This window comes from Brienomyrus brachyistius, unplaced genomic scaffold (assembly GCF_023856365.1).
Source record: "Brienomyrus brachyistius isolate T26 unplaced genomic scaffold, BBRACH_0.4 scaffold105, whole genome shotgun sequence".
Classification (NCBI taxonomy): Eukaryota; Metazoa; Chordata; class Actinopteri; order Osteoglossiformes; family Mormyridae; genus Brienomyrus; species Brienomyrus brachyistius.
Window position 1 is genome coordinate 281557 of NW_026042380.1, and position 13051 is coordinate 294607.

Consider the following 13051-nt stretch of genomic DNA (forward strand, 5'->3'; position numbering starts at 1 on the left):
CTTGCCCTGAGTAGGAACATCTACAGCAAAAAACACGAAAGGCAATTTATCATCACGTTTGCTGGCAACATTGGGCCCAAGGGACAGCAGTGGTGGCATGGAACCTCGCCACCCAGGCTGCATCGTGATTGGGCAAGCTGGCCCATCGACTGCAGTGATTGGCTGTTAGGCAGCTGCATACACACGCGCGCGCGCGCGCACACACACACACACACACACACACACGCGCGCGCACACACAGAGAAACAGATTTACAGCAGATTTTACAAAAGGACATCCGTCTCTGTGATGACATGGGATTGTTTTATAGGAAGGTACTATAGAAAAATATTGCGTCCAGTGCACCTATAAAACTTAGTTAGATTACAGTCCTCGTTTAACAAGCAACAAGAAGCAAAAGGGACAGGAAAATTCTACACAGTTTGAACTTTTCTTTTTAACTGTTCATCTTTTTGCAATGTGAGGTTGTGTGGGATTGGCCAAGACCAGCAGAGAAAAAAATAGATGAAAATAATTTATCATAAATCTGGCAGCACACGTACCCATAAGAGGCAAAATGCCAAATGTAGAACTTGCGGTGGGGGGGGGGTTGAATCTGTCAGGGCAGGTGGAGACCGAGATAATTCACCAACTAGCTTCTAGTTTGTCATTATCTCTTCCGTACCAAAAATGTTTGGCTAATTCAAACCAGCTTAGATTATCATTTATTACAAGTACATTCATCTCACTGATAGATTTCCATTTCACTACATCGCTCTATTTTGTCGCTTTTAAAAATAATAACATTCGTCACTAATGAAATTAGGCAAAAACTGCGGTCTGTATACCATTGTAAGATTTTTTTATAGCCATTGAATATAATGACATAAAGGCATGTTCCTCTTTGAAAGTAGTTTTTTTAGACTCGGCACTGTAAGTCACCTCTCGGAGGATGTTAATTTATAAAGTGGGCTCAACTCACATTTCTCTATTTTGGAACCAGCCAATCCCAGACTGCACAGTTTTATGCCCCCCCCCTCCTCCCTCCCTCCCTCCCTCCCCAGCACTAGCTGCAAACTAACATAAAGGTTTCTAGCAAAGCAGTCTATTCGTGGATAAATGCTCACCTGTGAAGCGCCAGGCGGTGTCACTACCAGCCGCCGCCCCGCCGGCCGTGGCAGGATGTAGCCTGACCGCGCCGCAGTTTCTCTTCCTCATCTTGTGCGAGATGCTCCTTTTTTTGTTTTGTTTCTCGGTGAAGCACAATCCGAGGAATTCATTTGTTTTTGCCGCAACCCTAGCCGGCGTGCCCGTGTCTGTTTGTGCTTGTAAGGGCTTTGCATTTGTGCTTACATGTCGATGTTTAGAATCATAACGTGCATTTTGCGACTTTCTCCTCCCCGTATTCACGGCCGGAATTTCTTATTATTTTCTATAGTAAACCAGGGTAACTGCACAAAGGACCCTACTACCGGACTTGATCCGCTCCGTGCCCTTAACATCTCTACGGTACCGCCTTCAACCAGCAGCGTACGAACAGCCCGCCTCTCTATGTCACTCGATTGCTCACACGGTGGTTTATGTCACTGGATACGTCTGTTTTTTAATTGCTAGTTATTAGTGATTGTTGTATGTGTGTATTGGCCTTCCAGGGGAAAGAAAACAGTTAAAACAGAAGGAAAAATCAGAATAAAAACGAACGCAAAATAAAACAAAAAGGGGTTTGTGTATTCAATGTATTCAATTCGTTTTCCCGTGTGTCCTGCCGATTTATGGGATAGTAAGACTTAGGCTACATAACAACCCTTTGCTTAACAGCAATTAACCAGCCTAGTGACTGGGCATCAACTATGCAGGAGGGTAAAAAAAACCCGTTTGTTTTCGTTCATACCTGTCCTAGCCGATGTGGTCCCCACAATGTAATATAAACATAATTCACATACAGAGAGAGATAGAGACAGACCTATATACTCACATCTATTTTGGGACCCAACATTCACTTCTATGGGCAAACCCCTACCCAGCCTTAAGCTTAACCATAAGTAACCAAACGAAATACGAGATTTTTGCCATTTTTAGTTGCCATTTGATTGCATTTACAGGTCTTTGTGGGGACCTATTATATTATATCAAATATTTCCACCTCAGGAGAACGGAGGTGTTGCCAACAGCTCATGTGCTGCATGAAACGATCCTTGCAACCACATTCCACCCAGAAGAAAGACGAAAGAAGTTAAACGTATCCACCAAGGACTGAATCCGGCGAGCGTCCCCTTCCTGACGTCCGTGCGCCATAGCAGTGACACTGCCGAAGAGAAAACTAGGCGGGGTGGCGGGGGCTTTCCAGAGGGGGGTCACTCTGCAGTTCTGTTTTTAGGCCAGTTTGGGGCCCACGGGGGCCAGGAAGCAGGTTGGTTTTGTAACTGGATTCGACACTGAACACACGGATTCACCTTGAGCCCAGTCATAGGAGTGGTTTAGTCTGAACATCACCTGAGAAACGTTAAATCACCGGCTCTGGATTTAACAAAAGCACCGTAACACATCTACAAGCTCATATGCACAGGATATCTTGTTCTGCTTCCAAAATAAATATCATTCCTTGATTGGCAGAGAGATGCATTAATCGCTTTTATATACGCGCGAGACCATGCGGTTAACCACCATTTGTTCCGCTGGCCTCTTACTTGAACCGCGGCCCCCTGGACTGTCAGTCTACTTCCAACATTCAGGGAAAGCACGTTTTCTTCTCAAAGGTGCAAGGAGGCCAAGGAAGATGGCAGCCCTTCGCTGGCACTATCTACCAGAGCTTTGTGGACTAAGGGGATAATTAAATGTTAAGCAACATGTCAGATGGAGTGTAATTGGGCTAAGAATGGGTTCATCTCAAGGCTAAGCAGAACAATGGATCTCTCCTGCTTTCTCTAGCTCAGCGTAAGTACAATAATCCGATATGATTACATGGCATAATAAAGGCAAATTAACAAAAATAAAGCTGTTAGCCTTTACCCAGATAAACAGTACAAGAGTCTGTGTAAAAGGACAGACATGCATTACTACAGTACTTATTTCTGATAAAGACTGCTGGTCATTTCCCCTCCACCCTCCTGGCCATATCCCATCCACCCTCTTGGTCCCTGGCCATATCGCATCCACCCTTCTGCCTCCTGGCCACATCCCATCCACCTTCCTGGCCATATCCCATCCACTTTCCTCACCCCTGACCATATCCCATCCACCCTCAGGCCCCTGGCCTTGTGTCATCCACCCTCCTTGCCTCTGGCCATATCCCATCAACCCTCCTCATCCCTGGTTTTATCCCATCCACCCTCCTCGCCCCTGGCCTTATGTCATCCACCCTTCTCGCCTCTGGCCTTATCTCATCCACCCTCCTGCCTCCTGATCATATCCCATCCACCCTCCTGACCATATCCCACCCACCGTCCCCATCCCTGGCAATATCCCATTCAACTTCCTGCTTCCAGGCCATATCCCATCCACCCTCCTTGCCCCTGGTCACATCTCATCCACCCTTCTTGCCCCTGGCCTTATGTCATCCACCCTCCTCGCCTCTGGCCATATCTCATCCACCCTCCTAGCCATATCTCATCCACCCTCTTCACCCCTGGCCATATCCCATCCACCCTCCTCACCCCTGGCCATATCCCATCCACCCTCTTCACCCCTGGCCATATTCCATCCACCCTCCTCACCCTTGGCTTTATCCCATCCACCCTCCTCACCCCTGGCTTTATCTCATCCACCCTCCTCGCCCCTGGCCTTATCTCATCCACCCTCCGGCCTTCTGGCCACATCCCATCCACCCTCCTCACCCCTGTCTTTATCACATCCACCCTCCTCACCCCTGTCTTTATCCCATCCACCCTCCTGGCCATATCTCATCCACCCTCCTCACCCCTGTCTTTATCCCATCCACCCTCCTCGCCCCTGGCTTTATCTCATCCACCCTCCTGGCCATATCTCATCCACCCTCCTCACCCCTGTCTTTATCCCATCCACCCTCCTCACCCCTGGCTTTATCCCATCCACCTTCCTCACCCCTGGCTTTATCCCATCCACCCTCCTCACCCCTGTCTTTATCTCATCCACCCTCCTCACCCCTGTCCTTATCCCATCCACCCTCCTCACCCCTGTCTTTATCCCATCCACCCTCCTGGCCATATCTCATCCACCCTCCTCACCCCTGTCTTTATCCCATCCACCCTCCTCATCCCTGTCGTTATCCCATCCACCCTCCTCACCCTTGGCTTTATCTCATCCACCCTCCTCGCCCCTGGCTTTATCTCATCCACCCTCCGGCCTCCTGGCCACATCGCATCCACCCTCCTGCCTCCTGGCCCTATCTCGTCCACCCTCCTGGCCATATCCCATCCACCCTGCTGGCCTTCCTCTTACTCACACTGCCAACTGGATAATAACCAAATACTCGACATACATAACTAACAAGCTGAAGCTTTGGATCCTGCGACAGACTGCATCCTAACAGTGATAAGAGTGACTGGCATGACCAAGCCCTGCATTCCTCCGAATGCTAAGACTCCGGGGCGCGATGGTGGGGGCGCCTGGGTATCACTGTGTATGTGTCAATGCGCGGGTGCGTGTGCATAGCATCGCTCAGTCCGCTTATGTGCACACTGTGCATGATGACATCACCTCCCCAAAGTGAAGACAGTGGGGACTCTAGTTAATAATGCAGTGAGCTAATCGTATCCGTTTCCCTGGCTTTAGCATGGTCAGCCGCTCAGCTGCAGTTGCTCTCGATGCCTGCGGCTAGCTCTGTAACAGGACTGTCTATTTATCATCATCGCGCACCGATTGGTCGAAAATGGGACATGAATTCCTCCTCGCTAACGCACCGTCCTTGAGCTGTACGTGTTGTACACACGTGCTCGGCCTCACACCTACCAAAATAGCAAATTCGCACCGCGCTCCACCGGGATTACTCCGCTGGTGTCGTTCCGTTGATGAAAAATCCTTTGGATATATTTGTACATGATACGACACTGTGCCGCAATATCAGCTGAAGTCATGCTGGAAGAAAATATACATTTAATATAACATAAAGGAGCTTGCAGGCCGGAAACCCGTCTCACGTTTCCAAACAAACAGGCCGTGCAGTTTAAATCAGGAATGATGCTTGCCAGTTGGGGCTGGATGGGATACGGCCTGTCGCCTGAACAGGATGCCGGGTCCTGGTCGACGTATCCAGCCGCTTGGCCGCAGGTCTGTGGTCGAGCACACCTGTATCCCTCAGCCTCTGAGGTCTGGAACAGAGGGGTCTAAAAACCACAGGGCTTGTGATGGCGCAACTCCTATTGATGCGTGTGTAAGGAAGGGAGGGACCGCCTGCATCGGCAGCTAAGCTGTGTGCTGGCGTCCGTCATCAGTATCAACAAAGAAGAAAATCAGCATCTTTGTCTTCTGCCATGTTCCCTGTGCTGCCTGGAACGGGGTCCAATCTCACTGTGACCCTGCACTGGATTAGTGGGATGGATGGATGGATGGATGCTCATGGGAGTATTACTTACACAAAAATGTACTGAGGGCAGAATTAAAAATGATCGGTTCAGAGAGATAACCAATCAGATTGTAGAGGAGGTGGGTCCAAGTAACTAGAAGGGGTGGGACCAACCAATCAGATGTCTTGGCCCCACTTCCTCTAGTTGCTTGGACCCACCTCCTCTGCAATCTGATTGGTTTTCTCTCTGAACCGATCATTTTTCATTCTGGCCTCTGAACATTTTTCGCGTAAATAAAACTCCACAAGCTGGATGGAAGGAAAACCGCAACCTTCATCTAATAATGACACAAGTAAAGTTTACTGGAGGTGACCCTTCAGTAATGTTCTTTATGAAGTTTTTGTTTTACCCAGTTTGCTTAATGTTATAAAGACGCAGAGTCCTTGTAAAAACCGTAAAATAAAACATCATTTAAGCATCAAACTGCACTCTGTCCTCTTGCCATTATGTTAACAAACAATGTACTGTACTACTGCCTTGTACTTGTCAGGGACTACAATGACAGACACACCGGGGCAGGGCAAGGAAATAACTTGCCAATTCAGTGGACATATTTGCGATCGCCAACCTCTGGGTCCATCTGACCCCCCACAGTTCATTTGGACTCCAGGGGGAGCTGCCCCTACCTGACCCCAGGCCCAGGGTCCGTTTCACAGAAAAAAAAAAATAACGGTAACAGTAAAACAGTGTCATTTCACTGTGGTCTCCCTGGAATGAATTAGCACACTAACGCTAAGCACGCTACCGCTAAGCACGCTAACACCAGCACACAAAAGCTAACATAGCATGCTAGCGCTAACGCCACCGCTAAACACAGTAATGCTAACACCACCTCTAAGCATGCTAGCGCTAACGCCACCGCTAAACACAGTAACGCTAACACCACCGCTAAGCATGCTAGCGCTAACGCCACCGCTAAACACGGTAACGCTAACACCACCGCTAAGCATGCTAGCGCTAACGCCACCGCTAAACACGGTAACGCTAACACCACCGCGAAGCATGCTAGCGCTAACGCCACCGCTAAACACAGTAACGCTAACACCACCGCGAAGCATGCTAGCGCTAACGCCACCGCTAAACACAGTAATGCTAACACCACCTCTAAGCATGCTAGCGCTAACGCCACCGCTAAACACAGTAATGCTAACACCACCGCGAAGCATGCTAGCGCTAACGGCACCGCTAAACACAGTAACGCTAACACCACCGCGAAGCATGCTAGCGCTAACGCCACCGCTAAACACAGTAACGCTAACACCACCGCGAATCGCACTCTTCCCTCTGAGCACCCGTCGTCGAGTGTGATCAGCGCTGTGCTTCTGGCCAGTTTCTGAGCTGAGCCATCCCTCCACCGTGCAACTAGCCGAGCTCAGTAGGATGACGGCTTCATTTAGGATCCGCGCTTATGTACCGTGAGAATCAGCAGCGTGCAGTTTAATGAGTTGCCACATAAATATAAAATGTCCTCCAGTTAAAAAATAACAGAGACCTTGTGGTCTAATTTAACTGCACTATATTTTCTTTTGACTATAATAAACTAGGGTGGTATAGTGGCTCATTGGGTAGGGCAGCAAACTCGCACCTCTGGCAGTCTATGTGTATGAGTGTGTGTGTCTCTGTGAATTTGTAATTATTACATTGTGGGGACCCAGTGTCCACACATAGTCATACATAAAATGGTATTACAGTTGCTAACTTGCTTGGTAACTCGATAATCTAGACACTTGTACTCTTCATTTTGTACTTCAGATCATATGCAAAAAGAATTAATTATAGTAGGGTTTGTGGACGTGGGATTTAGCAGGGAATGTGATTTGTAAGTGTAACATGAGGAAGTTGTGGAATTTGTAATGGCAGCATGAGATAGACTGGGATTTGTAGGCAGAGCCTGGGGGAGAGTGGGTCATGTAGGCAAGGCTTGGGGCAGAGTGGGATTTGTAGGCAGAGCCTGGGGGAGAGTGGGATTTGTAGGCAGAGCCTGGGGGAGAGTGGGTCATGTAGGCAAGGCCTGGGGCAGAGTGGGATTTGTAGGCAGAGCCTAGGGGAGAGTGGGTCATGTAGGCAAGGCCTGGGGCAGAGTGGGATTTGTAGGCAAGGCCTGAGGGAGAGTGGGATATGTAAGCAGACCCTGGGGGAGAGTGGGATTTGTAGGCAGAGCCTGGGGGAGAATGGGATTTGTAGGCAGAGCCTGGGGGAGAGTGGGATATGTAGGCAAGGCCTTGGGGAAAGTGGGATTTGTAGGCAGGGCCTGGGGGAGAGTGAGATATATAGGCAGGGCCTGGGGGAGAGTGAGATATATAGGCAGGGCCTGGGGGAGAGTGAGATATATAGGCAGGGCCTGGGGGAGAGTGAGATATATAGGCAGGGCCTGGGGGAGAGTGAGATATATAGGCAGGGCCTGGGGGAGAGTGGGATTTGTAGGCAGGGCCTGGGGGAGAGTGGGGTGGGATATGTAGGCAGGGCCTAAAATAGAAGGATTTGAAGGCAGAGTGGGAAAGACAATGTACAGGAATAAATTCCAACAGTGCATGCTATTTGACTCCAAGGGGTCAGGTGATCTGTGGTATGTGGCGTGCATCTGTGTGCATGAATGCGTGCTGGAAGATTCTGGATACTGTGCATTTAGTTTTCTGTAAATGAAGGTCTTTTTGCTTCACCATGACGAATGATGCAAGAGCTTTTGATGGCTATGCTCTGCAAGTGTTACTTCTGTTTAATTTTTTCTCACAAGTTCTCAGAGACAGTCAAAAGCGATCCTACGGATAACACGGAAGAGAACTCCTTCAAAGCTTCTTCTGTCCTTTCATATGCCTGTTCTCTAACAAAACCCAGAGAGAACTGCAACAGAGAACCACAGGCAATTCTTTGCACCTGAAAAACGGCCATTGAAATAGATTTTCCATCAAAGTTTTCCAGTTAATGCAGTGAGAGGTGAACGTTCCGTCATTTGGAGAAAGGATTTTTTAGGCCGCTGAAAAATAGGAACAGTAGGTCGGAGGAACAGTGGCTAAAAGGAGCCGGAATGTTCCTTGGGAATTCAGCAAGGAGGTTTATATCCAACTTACAACTAGTGGCCAACCCACTTCAGCCAACTGCATGCATGTGACCCCCAGTCATGTGACAGATTGCTGCTGCTCTCCTTATTGCCTCTGTTCCTCTGTTGCTGTAGCCCTAGATGCGTTTACAGGGGACGGGGCCAACTGAAAGCTGATTGGCCCACACAGTACCCCCACAATTGTCACTCACTGATTCAAAACATTTCATTGGCTAATGATAAGACTCCCCCCCCCTGTATGAAATATGGTCCCTCTTTTTCTCCCCACCTTAATAAATCCAAGAATCGCCCCTGCATCAGAGCGGTCCACCACACAGGCATTCTCAGGAAGCTCACTAACGGCGTCGAGCTGAATCCCACGGAGTTGACCGTGGCGCGAAAACGTAGCTTAGCGGTTCTGCGGAGGCCGCAGTCTGGGCCGTGGGTTGTGTAGGCTCGACCGGCACTCGCCACATTTGCCCCCCCCGGGCAAGGCGGGTTACCTCAGGCGTGCGAGTTAAAAATGTGTCACTGCTGTGTCATTTCCTCGACGCGGGGAAGATGTGAGATCGTGTGCACCGTTGCCATGGATATTGGCTCCCGCCGAGTGAGTAAACAGACCAGGAATGAATACAAGGATTTGTCATTCAGCTTGTGCCACAGACTGTAATTGCCTTAATGATATTTCAGTCATGTGTGTTATGGTAGCTTTAGACAGACGGCAGCGTGAAACATCAAGAAGACGAGCGAATGAGAATGACGGCATTTTTAAGGGGAAGGATGCTTGTTTTAAATTACTTTATTTAGTCCCCAATTTCTATTTGTGCGCTAAACTAGGGGGACGCTTTCTATTCATAGAAAGCTATTTCTGCATCATGTTTTATGGTGGAAAGCGCAGCTCCCCTGCTGATCTTCCTGCCCCCGTACTCTGTGCCCATCCTGGAGTGGAAAATCCACAGCAGAAAACAATGACTTTGTCCCCGTCATGCCTTTATCTGCTGGCTGCGGATCCAGACAGCCGCTGTTTACCACAAAGACCATGGATCTATGGCGTACGAGAGCATAGCGCCTGATCCCCTCAAACCATAGAAGGGTGTTGATCAATCCATCTTCTAATTACTTACCCTGGTCTGGATTGTTCATGGGAGTTTTACTTACACAAAAAAAAATGTTCCGAGGGTAGAAAGAAAAACGATTTGTTCGGAGAGATAACCAATCAGATCTTGGTCACATGTCAGACCAACCAATCGGATGTTTTGGCCCCACCTCCTCTAGTTGCTTGGACCCGCCTCCTCTATAATCTGATTGGCTATCTCTCTGAACCAATTTTTTTTTTTGTTCTGCTCTTAGAACATTTTGTGTTGTGAGTAAAACTTCCACGAGCGTCAGGATCACAGGGCGTCTGAAACGGGGCACAAAGGGCACAAAGTTGGGGGGTACATCCATGCTAATGCTAATGCTGTTTAAAGTCGAAATAATAAACAAATAACACTAAACAAACACGCCCCACAAAAGGACAACATTTGCCTCCTGGGGCTAATTAAAATCCACGACCAAAGTGACGAACAGCGGGAATGTCTTCGGGAGTCGTCTATTGCAGCTTCCTCCGAAGGTTTGAATCTAGCAACAGTCGCCGGAGGGGGGGGGGGGGGGGCTGCTGTGACTCATTCCGCATCCATGGTGCTAAACTCTGACTCGAGTGGCTTTGAGTCTCTACATCCCTGAAAAACAAGTCTTGCTGCTTCAGAATACATGTGACGTCGCAACATATAATAGCAAAATTAGGAAATTCCTTATTTCAGATCAAAAATCCTTATTTTTGGATCCACAGTCCCCTTCCGCTTTATCGCGACGTCTAAAATCACCACATATAGCCCCTGTTGACATATTTGGGATCAGTACCGAACCTAGACCTGGATTGTATTGGGTTCACCTGTGTTACATCTCAGCCCTGTCGTGACAGAGCCTGCCACCAAATCCACAACTTTAAAGCACGTAGCATCTTCCCAGTGGAATGTTCCGGGAGCCACTGACATCAGCTGTTACCAGGGTCCTGACAGAAAAGGATCCCCTAACAAAGCCACTCCGGAACCAAGCATCTGTGGACCCATCCCGTCCCCCTCTGCAGCCAGCCAATCAGCTGCTCCGAATGCCAGAGCGCATAAATATATATATTTTTTTTTCTGCTGTGATGTGCGCGGCGCTCGCATCGGAACAAAGCAACTCTCCGTGCATGTGACAGTCCTGAGAAACACACAGGGCCCTCATCGATCCGAGCTGCCCCCATGGCCCGGCTCCGCAGAAACAGATAACATAAATCTCGTTTTCCAGCATGGACCAGCTGGATAGCATGGGGGGCCACGGGCTACCATCCGCTGCTAAATTTGGAAACATGCACCGCGGTAACTGTTGCCAGGGACAAAGGGATGGAGAGCGGATCAGCAGCCGGACCACCATACGGACGCCCTTGTGCGGTCGCAGGCATAACGGCGGATGCTATCTAGCCCAGCATCTCCCCCTCTTCCCCATCCGCTACCCTGACAAACCCCCCCCCCCACCACCATAAATGTTCCCCTACACCGCCTGCCTCCGCAGCCACCTTGACAACAATACACCCAGGATTCCACCACCTCCCCTTGCAACCCCCCCCCCCTCCATTTCTGCATCTGCGCGTCAATCACATCCCCCCCCAGTTTGCATCTCCCTGCTTAATCCCCCACCAAACAATAACCATGGCAATTTTTTTTTCTTTACCAGAAAAAAAAAACATTTCCCATTTGTCTTACCTCCCGTGTCTGTGAATGAATGCATCCTCCTCTCTCTCTCCCTCTCTCTCTCTCTCTCTCTCCCTCCCTCTCTTCGCTTTCTCCACTGCTCCCCCCACCCCCCACCTCCCGCTACCCCCTCTTGCTCGCTAAGCCAGCGGCGGGAACTGCAGCGGCTTCATGTCAATGTCACATCGCCACTGAGAACGGCAAGGGTGGGGGGGCAGAGGGAAATAGGGGAAATCTAGCAGAAAACCTCATTTCCTCTCTCTGACAAAGGGCTTCCTTTGCCGGGGACTGACATGTATCCTCTGCTGTGTCTTCTGTTGTTGTTTTCACGCTGGAATGCGTGGCGTGTGCGTGTCGGCGTGCATCTCATGCGACGCATGCACCGGTCCCCCCCCTGTCACTGAGAAGATCTGGGTCAGCGTATCGGCGAGCGCTTACCTTCACGTCTCACCCCTTGTCCTTCTTCTCCCTCTTCATCTCAGTCCCTTGTCACACCTCTTCGTGTGACGGTACCACCTCCCCTGCTGTCGCTCCCATCGGTCGCAGTTTAATTCATTCCTGCTCCTTCCCCTGCTTCCCTGATTATGAGCGTTATTTCCTCTCCTGCTTCAGTCTGTTAGCGAGCTTATTTTTCCCATCAAATCACTCAGTCTAAAGAAGCAGGCTCACTTGCTCTCCCTTTCTCTCTCTCTCTCTCTCTCCCTCCCTCTTCCTCTCTCTCTCTCTCGCTCTCTCTCTTTCTTGCCGTTTCTATTCCACACACATCACAGCTAAAGCCAGCCTCCCCCCCCCCATCCACTACCACATCCCTGATAACCCCCCCCCCCCTCACGCCCCACCTCCCCTGTCAAAAAGATGCAGCGATGACTGCAGACAGGATGCTCTCTTGTTCTCTTCCTCTAGAGCTAATCTGCCGCACAGGCTGCCGGTTGGATGATTAGGAGAGTGAGATTAAGGCTCTGCTGACAACGTGCGTGGCGATGTGCCCCCCCTGACCGCCCGTGGGGGCTCTTTCATGTGCCCCCGGCATTTTGTTGGGAGATCGTCACTGCGGTCCTCTCAGATGTTAGCAGATAGACAGAGTGTGCAACGGAATCTCAGGGGTTGCAGCTGAACCGGTGACGGTTCCCTTCAAGAAAATGACACCCCCCCCCCCCCCCCCCACACACACACACACACACACACACCAGCAAATAACAGCGTATTACTTCACCACGGAACACACCCTCGCATCACCCGCTCGGTGGCATCACGTTGTCATGTTGAGTCAGCAGCAAAATGTGAATTTTAGATTTTCTTTCACGATTATTATGAAATTCTATTGTCACGCAGGGAGATGCATCCTAAAACTGGTGATATCCATTAACTGGGCTGGTTTTGTTTTGAATGAATAGATTCCTTGATAAAAAAAAAAAAACAGAGAACAAAAAACAAAAAGCCATAAGTAAAAGGTAATATACATTTCAGCAAAAAAAAATCTAAACAAAGCATAATACAAATATAGATCCTGAACCGGGACTCTGATATATGCTGAAGATATTCGGGGATACTGTCCATTCAAAGGTACAAGGGAGGATCCCTACTGGGTCTTTAAACATCAAGGCCTTTCGGACACAAACACCATCTATGATGTGCGACATTTTTCTGCTGCCCTATGCTGTCAACAATTCAAGTTGCAGCACTTACAAAGCAGCTTTTGTGTTGTACAACTGGTAAAATGG

General features: G+C 49.3%; 1 protein-coding gene across 7 annotated transcripts in view; it reads right to left on the reverse strand.

The window, feature by feature from the left end:
- zmp:0000001168 (signal-induced proliferation-associated 1-like protein 2) overlaps positions 1–12094 on the reverse strand; it is a 35982-nt gene extending 23888 nt beyond the window's left edge. For 5 of the 7 annotated variants that reach the window (XM_049004500.1, XM_049004498.1, XM_049004499.1 and 2 more), the window contains exon 1: positions 11769–12094. The gene's annotated coding sequence lies outside the window, so the exon portion shown is untranslated. Of the gene's footprint in view, positions 1–1106; positions 2075–11342; positions 11373–11768 lie in introns of those variants that run through there. The other 2 variants (XM_049004496.1, XM_049004495.1) reach the window with 2 other exon arrangements.
- Positions 12095–13051: the final 957 nt, after the last annotated feature.